The following is a 24073-nucleotide window of genomic DNA, read 5'->3' on the forward strand; positions in this document are numbered from 1 at the left end:
TACTATAGTGACGGCGGTGGCCGCGACTTGGGTGGCGGCGGGACCGACAGCTGCGGTGATGGTGGTGACGACTTGGGCAGTGGCGGGACAGGCGGCTGCGGCGACGGTGGCGACTTGGGCGGCGGCGGGACAGACGGCTGCACCGACGGCTTGTGCAGAGGAGGCGGGGGCAGGGAGAGAATAGAGATGTGCTACTAGTGGAGAGAAGATTGGAGGGAGGAAGAAGAACTATACATACACTTACATGTGGGACCAATTATTAGATTGGAGAGTATAAATAGAGAGGTTGTTGGAGTGAAAAGCAAAATTGACTCTCTATTTAGTTGATAGGCTGGCTAAATGAGTATTTGGAGAGTTAGATTTAGAGAGGCTGTTGGAGATGCTTTAGATCGCAAGACACACCGATTGTGTATCGTCCGATGGCCAGATCCAACGGAGGACCGATCCCTAGCCCAGTGCTCCGCCTCATCCCTCCAACCCTCACGCAATCCCCCGCCGACGGTTCCTCCGCGTCGTTGTTGTCGCACGATCCTGGGCGGCTCCTCCCGCGGCGCCGCCACCGCCGGATCGGGGGGACTTCGCCCGCGACCCCACCCCTAGCGCCCACATCCCCCTCCCCCTATCGGCGAGGCTCACATCCCTCCCGCTGCCTCTCCTCCCTCCGCAGCCGTCGCCGTCAACATCCTCCCTGGCAACCCCGCGACGAGGTAGCACGCGGCCACGGGACGAGCAACAGCAGATCACCCTGTCACCGTAGAAGGTTTGCCAGGACGGTCGCCGGCAAGGCCTCCCGCTCTTCCATCCTGTCCGATTCCCTCCCTTCATCGCTCGCTTCATCCATGCCGACGACCTTGAGATATTGTTGTGCGACCCTAACCCAGGATGACGAGATCCGATGGAAGATGTGGTTGCTGTAGCTGAAGGCCGTCCACGTGCTCCGGAATCGCGGCAGGCGGCGGCAGATGGATTTCCTCTAAGGATGTCCACAACTCCGAGGAGGACAGCGCCGTCGCTGCTTTCCGTGAACGTCTCGCCGCACACGGCCTCCTCCTGGATAAGCACGACGATTACCATCCGATGCTAAGGTTTGCCTCAAAAACACATAGTTTTTCCATCAATTGCGTCCTTGTCGCTGCCAATTGTAACTCCGTCTTGTCTGATCCCACTGCGATGCATGCTTCTGGAGGCAAGGAAGTACGATCCTAACAAGATAATGCAAGTGTGGGCAAAGATGCTGAGATGGAAAGGAAAGAGTTTGGGGCTAACATGATCTGGGAGGTGTTAGAGATTTAGAGACCATTTTAGATGATAAGTTACAACTTACAACGTCTAATTAATTTTTGGTTTGTTCTTGATTCACAATTGGGTTGTTGTGGTCAGAAGTTTGAGTTCGATGAACTCAAAGGCGTGATCGAGTACTACCCTCAGAGCTACCATGCTACTGATCGTGAAGGCTGGCTGGTGTACATCGAGAAGCCTGGCAAGGTTGATCGAAAAAAGATGATGCAGATCACCTCAGTGGATGTCCATGTTGTCTATACCAATGACAGGGCTCCAAAATTCTGAATATTTGTGTATTGTCTGTACTATTGAATTTGTCATTCCATCAGTTTATTTCTACTGTTGTTGCGTTGTTTGTTGTTGCAGGGGCTAAAGAATTTCTCAAACACCGAAAGGAGCTTGTTCACCATATGAAAAAAATAGACAACGGCTAGGTAATTTTAGATTTCAACGGATGTGCTGTGTATAGTGTTCTTTTTTTTTTTTTTGAGAAATGCCAAGTTGTAAAGGGATGACATGAGCAACTACATTTGCCAATTGCAGAAAATATTGGTTTTGAGCTATTGTTGTATCAAGCAGACATACTGAAAAGCATATGATTTTAGTAAGGGTTGATATTGATCTGTTCTTTAGATTGGCAAGAAATTGACCAAGCTATTTGCAGGATGTTGATGAAGGAAGAGAATTGCAATATTTTTTTCTCAAAAATAAAGTTGGATCAGATTACTGTGATGGCCTTCAATGTGTTGGCTTCAGTCCTTCGGTTCTTCAGTTCCCCTGACTGCTAATGAGTTTTATAAATGAATTTTTAGGAGGAATAGAATATTTAATCCTTTATATGCTGATGAGTTCGGGTATTTTTCAGTATCGAAGGGTACTAGAGGATATGCGATATAAATGATTATTTTAAGAGGCAATTGCTATCGTTTGACTTCAGTTCTTCACTATTTATAGAACACATTCGCCTTTGTTAGGAACAACCGGGAGCAGTTTTTTTTTCAAATGCACCTGGAGCTATGGTTGATGAATCATGAATAATAACTAGTGTTTAATATTAATCCTTCTATTTTGTACTTGTTTGAAAAAAACATATATTGTATTCTTTTGGTTGTTTAATTTGTATTACTAAATGCTATCGCAGCGTTAGCACGGGCAAATTTAAGTACTCGTTTCTTTTCGGAAAGTTTTGACTTTGGTCAAAATTAAACAACTTAAAAAAATAGTAATATATTTAACACAAGACAAAAATATTAGAAAATATATTCAATTATATATTTTATGAAATTTATTTGGTGTTGTAAATATTACTAAAATTGTCTATGAATTAACCAAATTTGTAACGGTTTGACTTGATTAAAGTCAAATAACTTATAATATGAATCTGATATAGTAATCCAATCGTGTAAGATTTATTTCACAAGTTTTAGTATTATAAATTAAGTATTTTTAGAGTAATATGTGTCCTATTAATTATCTTTGATTTAAAATTCTTTTCTTATGCTTAGCCACCCTCCCACTACAATCCACGTCTCACCACAAACACGGAAAAGAAAATTTAAAAATATGTTATTTTTCTCGAATTCACAAGAAAATACGGGTTTCGAATTCAATCGGAATAATATATCATCATCGCCATGCAGGAACGCGAGACCGTCGCAGCTGTGACGTTGTCGCAGGGTGGTGATGCGAGCGAACAAGCGCAGACATGACGATGTCGCGCAGTATTAGGCCATTTACAGTGCGTCCACACGAACCTGAGATTTCATATTGGATGGAACACCTACGAAGTAACTTAGGGTGTGTTCAAATCACGCTAAAATTGGAAGTTTAATTGAAATTAGAACGATGTGACGAAAAAGTTGGAAGTTTGTGTGTAGGAAAGTTTTAATGTGATAAAAAAGTTCGAAGTTTGAAGAAAAATTTGGAACTAAACTCGGCCTTAACTCAGAGTGCAACCTAATTATAATGGGGGTTGCTAGGGTGCGCGCCAAGAAAGGGAGTTAGCGAGCACTTCCTCCCTTTTAGTCTTAACTATATATTGGTTAATACACTTAATACTATTGATAGTAATTAAGAAAATATTCTAGAGATTTTTTAGGAGATTATTTTTACTAACAGATTGAAAATGAAAATTTTTTAAGTTAGATTTGAAAACTTTCGATTTAACTTTTAAATTTTAAAGTCAAATTTTAAAAACTTTCAACTCAAATTTGAAAACTTTCAACTTGAGATTTGAAAACTTTTAACTCAGATTTGAAAACTTTCAACTCGAGAATCGAGATTCAAAAACTTTCAAGTCTAGATTTGAAAAATTTGAAAACTTTCAATTTGAGGTTTGAAAACTTTCAACTCAGATTTGAGAACTTTCAACTCGAGAAGCGATATACAAAAACTTTCAAGTTTAGATTTCAAAATTTTGAAAACTTTTAATTTGAGATTCGAAAACTTTCAACTTGAAATTTAAAAACTTTCAATTCAGATTTGAGAACTTTCAACTCGGGAATCGAGATTCAAAAACTTTCAAGTTCAGATTTGAAAATTTTGAAAACTTTCAATTTAAGATTTGAAAACTTTCAACTCGAGATTCGAAAACTTTCAAATCCAGATTTAAAAAATTTGAAAAATTTCAAATCGAGATTTGAAAACTTTCAAACTCAAAACATGCTAAAAGATAAAAAAAAAATCAGGAAAAAGTGAGGAAAAAAAGGAAAAGAAAACGAAAAAAAAGCGTGGAGAAAAAAAATCAGAAAAAAGTGAGGAAAAAAGGAAAAGAAAACAAAAAAAAAGAAAAAAGCGTGGAGAGGCGCGCGCGCCGGCGCAGCGGCGTTGGGCTTTATGGAACTAAAACGCACACCGCCGGCGCGCGTGCGCTAACTAGCGATTCCAATTATAATGGGCCACACCAACCTACACGTTTTCATCTTCCCTCTCTCTCTCCTTTTTATGTTTCCCACCAACCCATCCCCTCCCCAACCGATTTCTCCCCCGGTGCCTCCCTCCCCTACTCGCCTCAGCGATGGCAGACATGGACGGTGGCGGCGGCGGTCTTGGCGCTCGACGGCGGGCGGTGGGTTCGGCACTCGACGGCGGCGGAATTGGCCTCCCCTCTTCTTGTGCGCCGTCGCCGCCTCGTCCGTGTCTTCCTCACTGCCGACCGGAGCTGTGCGAGTCAGGCGGCGGCGACGGCGGCTAGTCAATACGCGGCGCGGCACTGCCATGGCTTGCCAGATCTAGTGGTAGTGACTTGTCGGGGAGCGACGTGGCACTACGTGGCGGCAGCGAGTCTTGACGACGGCGTGGCCAAACTCGCCAGCACCAGTGGCGACGGTTTGTCGGGGCGTCGCGCGAGGATGGCCGTTGTCAGGGTTACGGATAAGGTATACCCTCTGTCCTTGGATATACGATGAGTATGGATACGGTATACCTGCGCGTATACAGATAGTTTCTGTATACATTTAGTAAATCTATCACGTGATAGAAACAAAATCCACAGATGGAAGGAGTCCTACTGGGAGATCGACTGATCCGCGGTATATAAGGGACCCCTGGGCAGGACCTAAGGCATCGAATCTTACTGCCAACACAGCCACCACAGCCTACGAAGTCGGAGCCTATAGGAGCCAAGTCGTCGGAGATCTAGTCAGACTAACTCGACTATGGTCTCGTCGGTATTATCGAGTTCCACTATTCTCTTTGTAATATGTGGTTTCCATCATATAATCCCATATCAACTGGATTAGGGCTATTACCTACCAAGGGGCCTGAACCAGTATAATCCTTGTCTTTTGTTTGCCTGATGCCGTATTATTGTATGAATAAGCTATTAGATTGACTATAAATGAATTGAAGCTAGTAGTTGGCTATACTATTAAACTCTTGCAGTGCCACGGCTAGTCGGCGAGAGGTCTCACGGCTATCCACGTGGCTGCTGGCTATGCACGTGACCTTTGGCGCCTGGCGTGCATCGCTACCAGAAAGCGGGTCTCACGCTTTCTCAGGATGCGAGACCACTCAGACCAGCCGACCCTAATCAAATTACCAAGATTTTATTTAGTTAGGCCCTGTTTGGATCCATTCAAAATTTTTTATCTTATCACATCTAATATTTAAACACCTACATAAAGTATTAAATATATGCTAAGAAAATAACTAACTGCACAGATTACGACTAATTTATGAGACAAATCTTTTAAATCTAATTACTCCATGATTTGATAATGTGGAGCCAAGTAAACATTTGCTAATGATAAATTAATTAGGTTTAATAAATTCGTCTCGTTGTTTACTGATGGATTCTATAATTAATTTTGTTATTAGTCTATGTTTAATACTTTAAATGTGTGTCCGTATATCCGATATGACACGCTAAAACTTTTTACCCTAGATTTACTGATGGATTCATTAAATAATTTTATTATTAGTCTATATTTAATACTTCGAATGTATATCTGATATGACACGCTAAAACTTTTCACCTGCTAAAACAGAGCCAACTGATGGCACATTGGAACAAAATCTGAAAATCAGTTAGTCAATCAATCAATCCAAACCTGGCAGCTTCTGTGCGAGCTGATTGGCCGAGATAATCATAAATAGAATGTCAACAGTGTCAGTTTTCGCCCGCTCAGACCCTGTTTAGCTTCGAGAAAAAAAAATTCACGCTCACTGTGACATCGAATGTTTGATACATGTATAAATATTAAATATAGAATCTATAATTTATTATGTTATTAGTCTACGTTTAATACTAAAAATACGTAAAAGAATATATATCCAGTGTAATACGTTCGTGAACTAAACAGACCCTCAGACTGTGCACATGAAATAAGGAGGAAAAAAAGAATGTAAAGGTGCCTACAATCCAGAAAGTTCTAGGCACAAGCAGCAAATGCATCATTATTGTGGACGTCTACCACTTATATTTTACTACTAATTTACCAAATAGGAAATACTGATGTGAATTTAGTGATACTTCCATGAAAATTAATGTTCTCTTCCAAAACAGTCAGGACACATTTATACACAGTTCACAAGTTACATATAAATAAATTCCATAAAATTCTTCACAAGTTCTTCATTTTAAATTAAAATAATGAACATGTTTGAGGATGTTTTCTTAATGGTATATTCATTAATTCATCAAAATATCAAAATCTATAAACCAACAAACTAGTATAATATATTTTTCGCTGCTGCTCTCGCTTGACGGAATATGAGTAGTTCATTTGTTAATTAAGTGGCTGTCAAGTTAATTACTAGTAATTACTCTTTATGTCCTAGATTATAAGGCCTATACAATTTTACACGGTATTCAATGAAATACTTTGATCAGTAATTTATTTAATGTTATGTTACCAACATATATAAAATTGTTATCACACGAAACTAGTTTGAAATACAAATCTAGTTATATAACATGCATAATATTTCTTATTCACATTGTTAATATGACTTTTAGTTAAAAGTTAACGAGTTTAATTGTTTTAAAATTAAGGGTTTTTCTATAATTTGGAACGGAGGGAATTAATAGAACGCTAATTAAACCATGAGTACTAATGTAACATCCTCAAATTTTAAAGTAAAATTTGACTGTATCATGCTGGCTTTTGATTAAATTAGTGTGCTTTAAAAATTTATTTGATTGGTTCAAGCGTTACTTCTTTAGAACCCTACTAATTTACCCTAATTATTTCCTTCATTCCAAACTTTAGGGAATTTGAGCAAATTCTCCCAAATTTCAAACTATAGATTATTTCCTTAGTTTACCCTAATATTAGTGAGGATTTGCTATACTTCAAACCCTAGTGAAACCCAATCAAACTTATAGATTAAATTCATTCTTTCCTAGGGAAATATTCAAAAATTTCTGAAAACACTGTTCATTGCCCGCAAAGTGTTCGACAGAATGTCTAACCCAGCTAACTCAGCCCAATCTCTACCCAATCTTTTGCAAAGTCTATGTTGGGTCCTTGGGGACCACAACCCACTCAAAACCGTGGCTTTCTTTGCTTCTTCCTCCCCTTTGCTTGCGTCGCCCTGGCGTCCGACTTAGCCGCGCGCCGAGCCGCTGCGCGTCAGTCTCGGGATCGATCGCGCGTGCCAGATTGCCTTGGCGCGCCATCGGCCGTTGGACGCCCTCAGACCGCCGCCGCCGCACCAATCTTGACGACGACAAAGCCAGGACGACCTCCGCCGCAAGAAATCGCCGCTCGACGCCGTGCGCTCCCGTCCAAAGCCACCACTGAGTCTGATTTTGATTCTACCCGGGGCAAATCGCGCCAATTCTTGCCGCACGGTTGAATTGAAGATAGACGGTGGTTTCCCCTCTCACAATTCAAACCAGTTACAGCCAAGCCGGCCGTTTTAACCTTCACCGCCGCCGCGTGTCGCGCCCGGATTGGCGCCAACACGTCGCCAGCTGTTTCTACCCACGGTCAAGCCAATCCTTCGCCGGTAAGTATTCAAACATGGCCTCCCGCCACTCAAATTGACCTTGGCCACCCACTCATAGCCTCTGCCGCCCCAGCCATATCATATTCCCGAGCTCATCCGCTCCTTCTAGCCCTATAAATAGGACCCCAATCCCTTCCTTATCCATGATCGATTATCAACAACCATAGCTCCACAACCCCGAAGCTCTGCTTCACCAATCCATCTCACTAACCATTCTCGCCCGTCGGTCGAACACCTTGTGCACGATCGACTCCACACCACTCCATCCATCCTCCACCCTAAATACCTCTTAGAACACCTTATATTAACCATGTTCTAATATACTAAGTCCTAACCGAAGCTCTGCGTCGAGTTTTACCTCGCCGCACCAAGCCGAGCACCGCCGCCCCTGCGCTGCTCTGTTCTTCGCCGCCGTGAAGTTTTTCCGGCCGCAACCCGTCGTTTCAACCGATCTCGGTGAGTTCTTTTGTTTTAACCATCTATGTACTCCCTAGATTCCATTTTAGCAATTAGTTTGCTCTACCATACCACCCTCTGGGCTGCCGACGTGAGCACGGCCGCCACCAATGGAGGCGCTCGTCGGCAAGTATATTCCGCACCTTGCCGAAGGTCGGCAAGCTACCTAAACCCTTGTAGGCACTCCGTAGATGCTCTAGAACCCCTCCCCAAGCCATGTCTAACTCTCATTACCCCGATCACCTTCACGGCTTAACCATGCCGCCGCCGCCCTAGCCGCAAGCCCAACCACATACCAAATAACCCCTCCGCCGCCGCTCGCCGTCGCCGGAGAACCCTAGCTCCCTCCCCTCCTCGGCCGCAACCCCTTTCCCCTTCTAGCGCCGCCGCAATTCCAAACCCTAGCGCTGCCGGCCGAATTTGGGGATCGGCTGGAGGTAGAAGAAGAGAAGAGAGAGAGAGAGAGAGAGACTGGCAGGTGGGACCCGCACACAATACCATTTCACATTTAATAGATTTTCACACTTTAGAAGCCCATATCTTTTAAAATATAGATCCAATTCTAGTGAAACTTGGACCAATATTCTTCTAAAATCATTCTCTATCTTTTAAGCCCCCTTTTGCTATTTTTCTATTTTATTCTATTTTCTCCATTTTTCTTATTTTTGGATTTTATTTGAATTCCTTTTGAATTTGAATTTTATATGTCTAACCCTAGGTCATGAGGACTCTTTTGACAAATTAGATAATATCAGTCAATCCCACGACATTGATCAGGGCAAGTTACTATATACCTTTTGATCATTTAAGCCTATATTTTACAAATTATTGTTTATAGCATTTTATTCAATACTCTATTTTATATGCACAATTCAACCATAGAAACCCAGATAATTTAGTATTGCTTATTTCGCTTACAATCTGGTTAAAATATCTTACTTAGATTAGGACGGTACGTAAGATTCGGTTGATTTCTGGGTGGCTAGTACTGTCTCAATCGATATAGTTATTACCAGGTACTTATGTCGAACGAACGGGTACGACCGCAGTTTCTAGAATGGGGACAGACCTAGTTATTATGTTATTTAGCAATGTGGTACCTCTGTATAGTGGTTTTTATTTTTATGTCCTCGCGCAGGAGGCAACTATAGTCGCGAAGGGCAACTTTTAACCATTACCATGTACAGGTAAATGGTTTGTGATACTCGAGTATAAATTATATGGTATACTTCTAAACCTTGATTGAGATGACGTGGTGTCATATGATCAGTTCCCCTTAAATACCTCGGCAACGCCAGAATTCTTGCTGCTGTTAACATTACGTTCAGAGCATATGAGGATATAAGTTCATGGAACAGGTGCCACAATTGTTAATAACCTAATACTGGGCCATGACTAAAGCCGATGATTATCAGCAAGTCGTGGACTGCGAGTAAAGCGTACATCTGCTGCAGTAGAATATCTTTGAAACTATTCGAATAGCCGTACTCATGGAATTGAGTACCGGGACTCATATGGTACCCTGGTTAGAAATCTAAAGTCTGTATATTTATAAATTCTTGCTATAATTCTTCCAGATTGTTTATTACTGTTGTTTGCAAATAACCCTACTATATGCCAATGCATAACATTTCTCCCTGATAACTTACTGAGTATTGTGAATACTCATTCTTGCTCTTATAACCCCTTTTTCAGATTTAGGTCAAGAGGAGGACCCCTATGACTATTACTATGATGACCCTGATAGATTAGAAAATCCCTAGAGGTTCTACCTCCCTAGTCAGAATGTATTAGAACTTCTGCTGTGTAATAATAGCACCTATGTTTAATTAAGTGAGTACCTACCCTTGTAAAACCCCTAGTATTGTAAACTTTAATGTATGCAATGAAGAACCAGTTGTATTATATGTATCAATATTTACTGATCCAGGGATTGATACATTAATTTTAGTCGGATCCAAGTCTTTAGTTCTGGTTTCCGACAGGACTGGTATCATAGCATATGTTTTGACTATAGGATGAACCTTAAGGACTACTAACCAAGTTAAGTTTGAATTTACTTCAAGCTTACCTTTTTAAGGGGGGTAGATTTAATTTACGAGCATACATTATAATATCATTTGTGTATTTTAGGTCAATGGCAGAAAGTCATGAGCAAGAACTTATAGAAACTTCGATCACTATTCATGATAATGACTGTACTGATCAGCTAATCAGCTTGATGACTAAGCTCAAGATAAATGAAAAGCTGGAATTCTATTCACATGCTTATCAAAGGGGAGAACGTTGGGAGTATGATATGACTGTGAAGATCAATGCTTCATGAGGCGAACGTGATATGTATTATTTTCGAACACGTCATAGGCGGGATACCGTACGAGCTGCACTATATGATGTGTCCAGGGAGGCTTTTCTGCGTCTTAATCATATCTATCAAGACAGGTTGCAACACTGTCGCTATTCTTATCATCCTATGCGAGAGCCGGGCGAAGATTATTGTACCCTCCAGGATGTGGATTTTCATGAACAACCAGTGAAAGCAACTATGTCTATCTGGATGGAAGCTGCAGATGACATGTATGAAGAAGCCCTAGAACACATGGATGTACAACGTAAACGTTTGGTGGAAGCTGAACGCAGTGAAGCTGTTCTCAAACACAAATATCGTATACTTCATGAATTATATGAAGAAAGAGAAAAACATAATTCTATCCTTAATATTTGTGTTGCAGTAGCAGCCTTCTGTCTTCATCAAATCCCAAATATGGGTAGTGATAACGATGATGATGATGATGATGGTATGGAAGGACACCTCTCCCCAGTACGTGAAGATGAACCACATGAGTCAAATCCTCAGGATAATGGTGAAGGAGTTTTACAAGGCTTACCACCATCACCACCACCATTGTATCCTATCCATTCTGATGATGAAGCAGAAGAAATGCACTCAGCCATGGATATCAGTGAACCTAGTCAAGAACCTGAAATACTCAGGCCAAATCGGGTATTTCATATCAATGACTTAAACACTGCCCCAATTTGGACTGAATCTCCAGAAGAAGAGGAAGATCCAGAAGAGCGAGAGCTTGAGACACAGGAACATCTTTTTATACATGCTGATGATCAAGAAAATAATGAAGACCCTTACTCATGCTCTGCCCCTAATATTACTGCATCAACTTCCGCATCTCCTCATGAATTTTCACATTTCACACCTGCATCGTTATTTGCTAATCCCGCGGAAGGCAGTAGTGGATGGCTCGATGAATAGAAGTTATAGATAGTTAGAGGTCTTAAGTGTAGAGTAGTTAGTGATCCTACTCCTCTCTAACTTCTATGTGTCATTACCTCTTCTTTTGTGGTTGTGGTTTTCCTTGGTTTGTTCTTTTGTAGCGTGCACCATGTACAATGTTGTTCATAAATAAAATCTATGTTTAATTATGGATGTTGACTCCCCTTTGAGAAGATATCAATTACCCCATTTTCTAGATGAATACAGGCAATGGCAGTGTGGGTGAAGGTGATACAGGAGATATCCCTTCTCCAAATCCTGCCACCTTGGCAGAGGTTATGGCAAGACAAACTCAATTATTACAGGCCTTAGCACAAAATCAAGGAAATAGAGGTTATAGTGCACATGCAAAATTTATGAGGATTAAACCACCAGTTTTCTCAAAATCCGAAGAACCTATGGATGCCGAAGACTGGCTAAGGGCTACTGAAAAGAAACTAACCTTAGTCAGAACAAACGAACAAGAGAAGGTAACCTTTTCAACTCATCAATTAGAAGGACCAGCGAATGAATGGTGGGAAGCATATCAAGCTTCTATAGAAGACCCTACTCATATCATTACATGGGCAGAATTTACTACAGCTTTCAGAAATGCTTTTATACCTACAGCTGTGATCAAGATGAAAAAGAATGAATTTCGAAGATTAAGACAAGGTTTTATGACAGTACAAGAATATTTGAATAAATTTACACAACTTGCTCGATATGCTGCCTCAAACATTCAAGACGAAAAAGAGAAGATTGAAAGGTTTATAGAAGGATTACGTGATGAACTTCGAGGACCAATGATTAGTCAAGATCATGAGAGTTTTCAAAGCCTAGTCAATAAAGTGGTTAGGCTAGAAAATGATCGTAGAATGGTGGAAGGACTTCGTAAGAGAAGAATGAATTTACAACGACAATCACCAACTAGAAATTCACTACAAGTTCGGAGGCCTTATCCATTTAAACCATCTCTACCCAATATAAGGCCGGGCATGCCACCAATAATACCAAGACCGGGATTAAGGATGGAAGACTCTCCATGCTATGTGTGTGGGAAAGTTGGACATTTTGCAAGACTATGCCCCAATCGTCAAAATATCGGTGGTCAAACTTCTTATCAAAAACCATCAACTTCAGGTATTATAAAGAAAAATCCTCCAATTATTAAAAATGGACCTAATCTTGGACGTGGTCAAGTACATCATATTAAAGCAGAAGAAGCTCAACAAGATCCTAATATACTAATGGGTATGTTTACCATAAACTCTAAACTAGTTACTGTTCTATTTGATTCTGGTGCCTCTCATTCCTTTTTATCTGCAAAAGCCAGTTGGAATTAGTGTTTACCTAAAGATAATTTAGATAAGGCTATGCTAATACATTCACCTGGAGGAACTATATTAGTATCATCTATTTGTAGAAATGTCCCAGTTAAATTAGGAGATCAAATATTTTTAATTGATTTGATGGTACTACCTACCCAAACTATAGATATCATTTTGGGCATGGATTGGTTAGCCAAGAATAATGGACTAATCAATTGTGCAACAAGAGAAGTTATCCTTACTGATGAACAAGGAATGAATACAAGGATAATAGTTAGACCCAACTTACCTATGACAGATATTTGTATGCTTGTACCAAAAGAAGAAGTTTCAGTGGTACAAGAATATTTGGATTTGTTCCCTGAAGAATTAAGTACATTACCTCCAGATCGGGAAATAGAATTCATTATAGAGTTACTTCCTGGAACGGCACCTATATCAAAAAGACCCTATAGGATGCCAATTAATGAATTAGAAGAATTGAAGAAACAAATAGCTGAGCTATAGGAAAAAGGCTTCATTCGACCAAGTTCTTCACCTTGGGGAGCTCCTGTACTATTTGTAAAGAAGAAAGATGGAAGTTTAAGAATGTGTGTAGATTATCGAGCTTTAAATGAAGTAACCATTAAAAACAAATATCCTTTACCAAGAATCGACGATCTATTTGATCAATTAAAAGGAGCAAGTGTATTTTCTGAAATAGATCTTCGATTAGGATATCATCAATTAAAGATTAGACAAGAGAATATACCAAAGACTACTTTTGTAACAAGGTATAGATTATATGAGTTTACAGTAATGGCATTTGGATTAACCAACGCCCCTGCTTACTTCATGAATCTTATGAACAAGATATTTATGGAATATCTGGATAAATTTGTGGTCGTATTCATTGATGACATTCTGATATACTCCAAAAATGAGGAAGAGCATAAACAACACCTACGATTGGTATTGGAGAAATTAAGGCAACATCAGTTATATGCCAAATTCAGTAAATGTGAATTTTGGCTAGACCAAGTTGCATTTTTAGGACATATAATAACTAAGGAAGGAGTTGTTGTGGATCCAGAGAAAATTAAAGCCGTAATGGAATGGAAGATACCGACCTCAGTTCCTAAGATAAGGAGTTTCTTAGGACTTGCTGGATATTATCGGAGATTTATTAAAGATTTCTCTACTATTGCAAAATCCATGACCAGATTACTTAAGAAAGACAAGAAGTTTGAATGGACACCAGAATGTCAGAGTAGTTTTCAAAGATTGAAACATAAGCTTACTACTACGCCGGTATTAATCTTGCCAGACATCCAAAAAGATTTTGAGATCTATTGTGATGCGTCACGATGAGGATTAGGATGTGTCCTTATGCAAGAAGGTAAAGTAGTAGCTTATGCATCAAGACAACTAAGACCTCATGAAGAGAATTATCCAACTCATGATTTGGAATTAGCAGCAGTAGTACATGCATTGAAGATTTGGCGACATTACTTGATTGGAAATCATTGTAAGATCTATACCGATCACAAGAGATTGAAATATATTTTTACTCAGACAGATCTTAATCTTCGGCAAAGAAGATGGTTAGAATTAATTAAGGATTATAATTTGAAAATTTTATACTATCCAGGAAAAGCTAACGTGGTTGCCGATGCTTTAAGTCGAAAAGCTTATTGCAATTTACAACAAGAAATAATATCAGAACAATTACAAGCAGAAATGCTTAGACTAAATCTGGGTATTATTAAGTGTGGAGAATTGAACACTTCGGAGTTAAAACCTACCTTGATGGATAAGATAAAAGAACATCAGAAGGAGGATTTTGAAATACAAACTTTTAAGGAACGGAAGGTACGAGGAAAGGCTACAAATATTACCGAAGACCTGGAAGGAATATTATGGTACGGAAATAGAATTGGCGTACCACAATCAGGAAATCTAAGAGAGGTAATACTAAAAGAAGCACATGACTCAGCCTACTCTTTACACCAGTTAGTACAAAAATGTACCATGATTTAAAAGACTTATACTGGTGGCCAAATATGAAACGACATATTGCAGAATATGTTGCATTATGTCATGTTTGTCAGCATGTTAAAGCAGAACACCAAACGCCCACAGGATTATTACAGCCTTTACAAATACCTGAATGGAAATGGGATGAAATAGGAATGGATTTTATCACTAGACTACCCAAAACTTCTACTGGATATGACTCTATATGGGTAATCATTGATAGACTTACAAAGACTGCACGATTCATTCCTGTGAAAACAACCTATACTGGAGCACAACTCGCAGAACTTTATATGACGAGGATAGTATGTTTACATGGAGTGCCAAAAAGAATTATTTCCGATCGTGGTACCCAATTTACTTCACACTTTTGGCAGAAATTACATTATGAATTGGGAAGTTATTTGGATTTTAGTACAACATTTCATCCGCAAACCAGAGAACAAACGGAAAGACTAAACCAGACATTAGAAGATATGTTAAGAGCCTGTGCTCTAGATTTTGCTGGTAATTGGGATAAATGTTTACCCTATACAGAATTTTCATATAACAATAGTTATCAAGCCAGTTTAAAAATGTCACCACATGAAGCTTTATATGGAAGGAAATGTCGAACACCATTGATATGGACAGAAACCGGGGAAAGAAGTATATTCGGAACGGACCTTTTGAAGGAAGCTGAAGAAAAAGTTTGACTTATTAGAGACAGACTTAAAGTAGCTCAATCTCGACAGAAGAGTTATGCTGACTCTAGACAGAGAGAGTTAACTTTTGACATTGGCGATTATGTTTATCTAAATGTTTCACCTTTACGAGGGATAAAAAGATTTAAAGTAAAAGGGAAATTAGCCCCTCGTTATATTGGACCTTATCAAATAATTGCTAAACATGGAGAAGTAGCCTATCAATTGGCTTTACCAGATTATTTATCTGATGTACACCCTACATTCCATGTTTCACAATTAAAGAAATGTTTACGTATCCCAGAAGAAGAAATATCAGTAAGTACTGTTGAATTGAATAAAGATTTAACTTATCCAGAATATCCTATCAGAATTTTGGATGAAGCATAGAGGACAACTCGTACTAAGATGACAAGAATATTTAAAGTCTAATGGAATCATCATACAGAGGATGAAGCAACTTGGGAACGGGAAGATTATTTACAATTGGAATTCCCATATCTTTTCGAAGACTCCTAAGCAAATCTCGGGACGAGATTTCTTTAAGGGGGGTAGGTTTGTAACATCCTCAAATTTTAAACTAAAATTTGATTGGATCATGCTGGCTTTTGAATAAATTAGTGTGCTTTAAAAAATTATTTGATTGGTTCAAGCGTTACTTCTTTAGAACCCTACTAATTTACCCTAATTATTCCCTTCATTCCAAACTAGTGAATTTGAGCAAATTCTCCCAAATTTCAAACTATATATTATTTCCTTAGTTTACCCTAATATTAGTGAGGATTTGCTATACTTCAAACCCTAGTGAAACCCTTTCAAACTTATAGATTAAATTCATTCTTTCCTAGGGAAATATTCAAAAATTTCTGAAAACACTGTTCATTGCCCGCAAAGTGTTCGACAGAATGTCTAGCCCAGCTAACTCAGCCCAATCTCTACCCAATCTTTTGCAAAGTCTATGTTGGGTCCTTGGGGACCACAACCCACTCAAAACCGTGGCTTTCTTTGCTTCTTCCTCCCCTTCGCTTGCGTCGCCTTGGCGTCCGACTTAGCCGCGCGCCGAGCCGCCGCGCGTCGGTCTCGGGATCGATCGCTCGTGCCCGATTGCCTTGGCGCGCCATCGGCCGTTCGACGCCCTCAGAACGCCGTCGCCACACCAATCTTGATGACGTCAAAGCCGGGACGACCTCCGCCGCAAGAAATCGCCGCTCGACGCCGTGCGCTCCCGTCCAAAGCCGCCGCCGAGTCCGATTTTGATTCTACCCGGGGTAAATCGCGCCAATTCTTGCCGCACGGTTGAATTGAAGATAGATGGTGGTTTCCCCTCTCACAATTCAAATCAGTCACAGCCAAGCCGGCCGTTTTAACCTTCGCCGTCGCCGCTCATCGCACCCGGATTGGCGCCAACATGTCGCCTGCCGTTTCTACTCGTGGTCAAGCCAATCCTTCGCTGGTAAGTATTCAAACGTGGCCTCTCACCACTCAAATTGACCTTGGCCACCCTCTCACAGCCTCTACCACCCCAGCCATATCCAATTCCCGAGCTCATCCATGGCAATGATGGCGTCCGAGCTCATCCGCTCCTTCTAACCCTATAAATAGGACCCCAATCCCTTTCTTGTCCATCATCGATCATCAACAACCATAGCCCCACAACCCCGAAGCTCTTCTTCACCAATCCATCTCACTAACCATTCTCGCCCGTCGGTCGAACACCTTGTGCGCGATCGACTCCACACCCCTCCATCCATCCTCCGCCCTAAATACCTCTTAGAACACCTTATATTAACCATGTTCTAGTATACTAAGTCCTAACCGAAGCTCTGCGTCGAGTTTTACCTCGCCGCACCAAGCCGAGCACCGCCGCCCCCACGCTGCTCTGTTCTTCGCCGCCGTGAAGTTTTTCCGGCCGCAACCCGTCGTTTCAACCGATCTCGGTGAGTTCTTTTGTTTTAACCATCTATGTACTCCCTAGATTCCATTTTAGCAATTAGTTTGCTCTACCATACCACCCTCTGGGCTGCCGACGTGAGCACGGCCGCCGTCAATGGAGGCGCTCATCAGGAAGTATATTCCGCACCTTGCCGAAGGTCGGCAAGCTACCTAAACCCTTCTAGGCACTCCGTAGATGCTCTAGAACCCCTCCTCAAGCCATGTCTAACTCTCATTACCGCGATCACCTTCACGGCTTAACCATGCCGCCGCCGCCCTAGCCGCTAGCCCAACCACATAACAAATTAACCCCTCCGCCGCTGCTCGCTGTTGCCGGAGAACCCTAGCTCCCTCCCCTCCTAGGTCGCAACCCCTTTCCCCTTCTAGCGCCGCCGCAATTCCAAACCCTAGTGCCGTCGGCCGAATTTGGGGATCGGTTGGAGGTAGAAGAAGAGAAGAGAAGAGGAGAGAGAGAGAGAGAGAGAGAGAGAGAGAGAGAGAGAGAGAGAGAGAGAGAGAGAGAGAGAGACTGACAGGTGGGACCCGCACGCAGTACCATTTCACATTTAATTGATTTTCACACTTTAGAAGCCCATATCTTTTAAAATATAAATCCAATTCCAGTGAAACTTGGACCAATATTCTTCTAAAATCATTCTCTATCTTTTAAGCCCCCTTTTGCTATTTTTCTATTTTATTCTATTTTCTCCATTTTTCTTATTTTTGGATTTTATTTGAATTCCTTTTGAATTTGAATTTTATATGTCTAACCCTAGGTCTTGAGGACTCTTTTGAAAAATTAGATAATATATCAGTCCATCCCAGGACATTGAGCAAGGCAAGTTACTATATACCTTTTGATCATTTAAGCCTATATTTTACAAATTATTTGTTTATAGCCTTTTATTCAATACTATATTTTATATGCACAATTCAACCATAGAAACCCAGATAATTTAGTATTGCTTATTTCGCTTACAATCTGGTTAAATATCTTACTTAGATTGGGACGATACGTAAGATTTGGTTGATTTCCGGGTGGCTAGTACTGTCTCGATCGATATAGTTATTACCAGGTACTTATGTCGAACGAATGGGTACGATCGTAGTTTCTAGAATGAGGACAAACCTAGTTATTATGTTATTTAGCAATGTGGTACCTCTGTACAGTGGTTCTTATTTTTAAGTCCTCGCGCAGGAGGCAACTATAGTCGCGAAGGGCAACTTTTAACCATTACCATGTACAGGTAAATGGTTTGTGATACTCGAATATAAATTATATGGTATATTTCTAAACCCTGATCGAGATGACGTGGTGTCATACGATCAGTTCCCCTTAAATACCTCGGGAATGGCAGAACTCCTCTTGCTACTGTTAACATTACGTTCAGAGCATATGAGGATATAAGTTCATGGAACAGGTGCCACAATTGTTAATAACCTAATACTGGGCCATGACTAAAGCCGATGATTATCAGCAAGTCGTGGACTGCGGATAAAGCGTACATCTGCTGCAGTAGAATATCTTTGAAACTATTCGAATAGCCGTACTCATGGAATTGAGTACCGGGATTCATATGGTACCCTGGTTAGAAATCTAAAGTCTATATATTTATAAATTCTTGCTATAATTTTTCCAGATTGTTTATTACTGCTTTTTGCAAATAACCCTACTATATGCCAATGCATAACATATCTCCCTGATAACTTGCTGAGTATTGTGAATACTTATTCTTGCTCTTATAACCCCTTTTTCAGATTTGGGTCAAGAGGAGGACCCCTATGACTATTACTATGATGACCCTGATAGATTAGAAAATCCCTAGAGGTTCTACCTCCCTAGTCAGAATGTATTAGAACTTCCGCTATGTAATAATAGCACCTATGTTTAATTAAGTGAGTACCTACCCTTGTAAAACCCCTAGTATTGTAAACTTTAACGTGTGCAATGAAGAACCAGTTGTATTATATGTATCAATCTTTTCTGATCTAGGGATTGATACATTAATTTTAGTCGGATCCAAGTCTTTAGTTCTAGGACCCGACAACTACCTTTATTCCAAAATATAGAAACCTAGGGTGGATGTATCCTAGGATTACGAATATAGATATAAGGTATATCCAAATTCTAAATCTAGATATAAGTTATGTCCAGATTCATAGTACTGAAATGGTCTTATCCCATCCTAAGTTGCTATATTTTGGGACGGAGAGAGCAGTGAACTTGCAGGTTCATTTTGTTAATTAATTGTATATCAAGTCAATTAGTAATTAGATCACTAATTAAACCGGACTGATCAAGTTAATTTTGTTAATTAAGATACTAACGATGGTAGTTAATTAATTGAAACATGGCTGCAATACCGTGGGCCATGGGTTGCCTTTGCCTTTTTTTTTGACAAATTTGCCCTTTTAAAAAACTTATTGCGAAACTAGCCCGCGTAAAAAAACTTCAACCAAAAATAGGCCGCACGCTCAGTGTTGAGGTTGCCCACATTCGCACCAACCGCTTCTGTGCTGAGCGCTGCCAGCGTGGCTATTGACGGTCGTTAGCGATCAGTTTCAACCGTCAATACTACCAAAATAAAGGAGAACTAGTTATGCTTGCAATGCATATTTGTGTTAGAATAATAATATTCCACTAGTATTAGGATTACTAACCTCTTGCGAAGAATGAACACAAAATGGAGAAGAATCGGCATCAAAACAGACGACTAATCAATCGGACGATGTTGAGAATCAGACTTATGCATGAATAGGCCAAGAACTCAGAAATGACACGACGAATTGGGCCAAAATTCACAAGTCTACTACAATAGGGATCAAAAGAGGAGGCCACCAACCAAACCATGGGCTGGTTGGGCCGGCCCCTGGTCCCCCTCACGGCTGTTTGATCCAGGGCTTGGAGGGACGGCTGAGATGACTCCCCCAATAACGGTTGGTGGGTATTACCGACCTTTCCAACCGTCATAACCGTCATTCTCAAGCTATATAAACCCCACACTCTCTCCATTTCAAGACACACTTCAAGCAAAGTTATTTCATATTCTCTCAAGCTTAGTTTAGTATTCTCAAGCTAGTGGAGTAGGAATAGGATAGAAATCGGAGTCCGGAAGTCTTCGGAAGAGTTCGAGTATGGCTCTAGTAGGTCCCCTTTTCTTCTTTTGTAAGTCTTGTACTTTATTTAGAATATTCTTGTTTATACAATTCTGGTATTGTAATACGTTCTAAGTATATGAATATCGACTTTACTTTATATTCAAGTTATTTTGATTATACTGCTAGCTTATCTGGAAGATGTATAGGTACGGGTATAATGTTTGCTTATGCAATTACTCTATGTCATGACGATGATATTAGAGTAGTATCTAGTAGTTTAGACGTGGTGTCTAGATTAATAGTATAATGAAGAATTATCTCTTTACAAACCTAGAGTATAATGAAAAGGAATAAATGAGAGTATACATCTCAAGGGAGCTACAGGAATAGAGAGACGTCGGGTTACAGAGTTCGACTCTAACTCCACCCCCTACCACCTATTATAACTCCAAGTCCAACTATAATCACATAGGATAGTATGTTCCATACCTATTCTAACATGCAACAGCATGTAGAGGCCTAGAAAGCTGTGAATCCCATTTTTCATCAATAACATGCAGTTTAGTTTCCCTTCACATTGTTAAAATTTTCTTTAACTAGAAAAGATGCCCGTGCGTTGCAACAGGTAAACATTTTTCAGTGATATATTAAGAGCTAAGTAATAAATTAAAATATTGGGATCACTATACACTATAATTGAAAAGGTTAATAAAAATCTTAATATTGGAATCGCTATAGATTATAATTAAAAAAAGTTAATGAAAATATTTTCTGGGTTTTTGACCGAAAGCCTTCCTTCCTTTTCAGCCCTAGGCTAGTCCGCTACCTCCCTTCATTTGGTCTGCTTCTCTTCGACCCTACCATCTTCAACTTCCCAAATATGACTACCATCTTCAACCTCCCGAAGATAATCCCGTGCCCATACGTTTGCTAGAGCAAATCTCCCCATCAAATCCGGCTGAATCTTTCTTGGTAAACCAAAATTGGTCGAGGGTTTTTAATCCACTCGATCTACTCTTTCCGTTTTCCCCAAAATCAGAGCGTAAAACTCGGGATAAAAATGACCGAGGAAAATCACCGTCATCATCGGCAACTGTAGAACAGAGATTAAATCCGGCAATTAAAGCCGAATCGAAGGGAAAATCATGGAGAAAATGATAAGGAGTGGGGAATCCATTTTTGCAATCAAATTGGAGGAGAAAACACACAAATCGGTATGGCGGCGGCGTGGCGCTAGGGTTCACCTCAGGAGGCGTGCGGTGAACAGATGGGATTATAAAACCAGATGAGAAAAATAAAAAGCGCACGGGAGAAAAAAATCAGTGACAAAAATAATTGACGAAAAAAACTAAAAGCACCCGAGAGGCGCACGGTGAATAAGATCGGATTAAAAAAAGAGAAAAAAGCCAAAAGCCTTAGCGTGTGCGCATAAAAAACTCTTTTGCATGCAAAGAAAAAAGGGAAAAAAATATCGGTGCCAAAAAACCAAATGGACTTTTTTTTTACCGGGAGATTTTTTTTCCTTTTTCTACAGAGTCGGACAAGAGATCTTTCTTTTCTTTTTTTTTTTACTGACGACGGAAGCTTTTTTTTTTTAATCGCTCGTTAAGTGACGATGGAACCTTTTTTTTTAATCCCTCGTTAAGTCGGACTTTTTTTTCTTTATTTATTTACTTTTTTTTAGTCGGACTTCTTTTTCTTTCTTTTTTAAGAAGAATTTCTTGTAGTAAAGATATAGATTAAAACCGAAACATAAAACCAATAAAACCAAAACCGTTTCAAACACGAATGATGTACCAAAATTCTGACAAAAACACCTTAAATTTTTATAATATATAAAGATTCTATTCTTTGCACGGTTCATATATGCTCATAATTAAATGTAAGGCATAGCAGGCTTTTCATCCGAATTTACTAAGGGCATCACTAGTGTAGCATTCTACTGTACCATCCACAGAAGCGAATTTCACTTCTGTTCGGTGCATACAGTGTTTTAAGTCAATTTATGGGACCCACGTATAAAATTTTAAAATCAGCTATGCATATCTCAAGGGAAGAGATAACAGCTGCGTGCCATAAATATTTTTTTAATCGGCAAAGATTGAATTGAGCTGAGATGTCGTTTTTTATTCTGACAAATAACCACTGACTCTCACAACGTGCATGTTTTTCTTCTCAAGCGTCGATTTAACACCAGGCTGGAGTTGCTCGCCTGGATCCGAAAATTTTTACCGTGTCATATCGAATATACGGGTACACATCTAAAGTATTAAACGTAGTCTAATAATAAAACTAATTATAGAATCCGCTTGTAAACCATGAGATAAATTTATTAAGCCTAATTAATCTCTCATTAGCTAATGTTTATGTTAGCACCATATTGTCAAATCATAGAGCAATTAGGCTTAAAAGATTAGTCTCACAAACTAGTCGTAATATGTGCATTAGTTATTTTTTTAAGCCTACATTTAATATTTCATACAGGTGTTGAAACCTTCGATGTGACGAGAATGAAAAATTTTAGGTGGCATCTAAACACCCACTAAGAGTATTTCCAAGAGACTCTCCAAGCCAAAAATTGGCTACTTTGACAGAAAAATACCCTTCAACGGTCTTGCCAATTAGATGGCTAAGCCATCCTGTTGACAAAATTGGCTCCCTGGCTAGCCAAATTTGGCCATCCTTCCCAGCTGGCCAAACCAATTGTGGGCCCACGCGGACAGACATACCTCTTCCCATTTCTCTCTCTGCACACATACCGAACCCAAATAGAAGAGCCGATGTTGTCATTGCCATCTGCTGCTGCTGTCGACGTCGTCGTCGACGCTGTCTCCATCCGCGCTACCATCGTCTCCGAGGTCGTCGTCGCCAGCAGTCGTCATCTGGAGGCCTCCGCCGTCCATGCCCTGGCTCGGACGGAGCTCGATCGCCGAGAACGGCGCGGCGGCGTCCTCCTGTCCCGCAACCGCATGCGGCCGGACCACCGTCATCGTCGAGGTCGCCGTCACCATCCCCTCCGCATCCGTCGTCTTGAGGCCTCCGCCCTCGTGTGGACTCCGCCACCTCCTCCCCCGCCGGATTCGGCCGGCGGCGTGGATTTGCCGGGGGGGAGGGAGGGGGCGGCGACGTGTGGACTCCGCCGCCGTCTCCCTCGCCGGGAGGGAGCACGGACGCCGTCGCCTTCCGCCTCCCCGCGCCACTTGCCGCTTGCCACTTCCCCGCGCCGCACCGCGCCGTGCCGCATCCCTGCGCCACGCCGCCGCCTACCGCCTCCCCGCGCCGCGCCGCCTCCTGCTGCCTCCCCACGCTGCGCCGCCTGGTTGATGACGGGAAGGAAAGAATGGGAGGAAAAGAAAGAAAGAGAAGGAAGAAGGGGGAGAGACAAAGAGGAAGAAGAGGAGAGGAGGCTGACCTGACATATGGGTCCGTGGTTATTGAGATGATTAATAGAGATTCTGTTAGAGTGACTATCTAGTTTAATTAGACAAATCAGATAGAGAGAGGTTGTTAAGAGCATCTCCAACAGCCCTCTTACTCTATTTTACAAGTTA

General features: G+C 40.8%; 1 long non-coding RNA gene across 1 annotated transcript; it reads left to right on the forward strand.

Moving 5' to 3' along the window:
• Positions 1 to 485: 485 nt before the first annotated feature.
• On the forward strand, positions 486 to 1872 carry LOC127769874 (uncharacterized). The gene is made up of 2 exons (XR_008016853.1): positions 486 to 760; positions 882 to 1872. It is a non-coding gene; the product is annotated as an uncharacterized LOC127769874 (long non-coding RNA).
• The last annotated feature ends 22201 nt before the right edge of the window (positions 1873 to 24073 follow it).

This window comes from Oryza glaberrima, chromosome 4, assembly GCF_000147395.1.
Source record: "Oryza glaberrima chromosome 4, OglaRS2, whole genome shotgun sequence".
In the NCBI taxonomy this organism is placed as follows: Eukaryota; Viridiplantae; Streptophyta; class Magnoliopsida; order Poales; family Poaceae; genus Oryza; species Oryza glaberrima.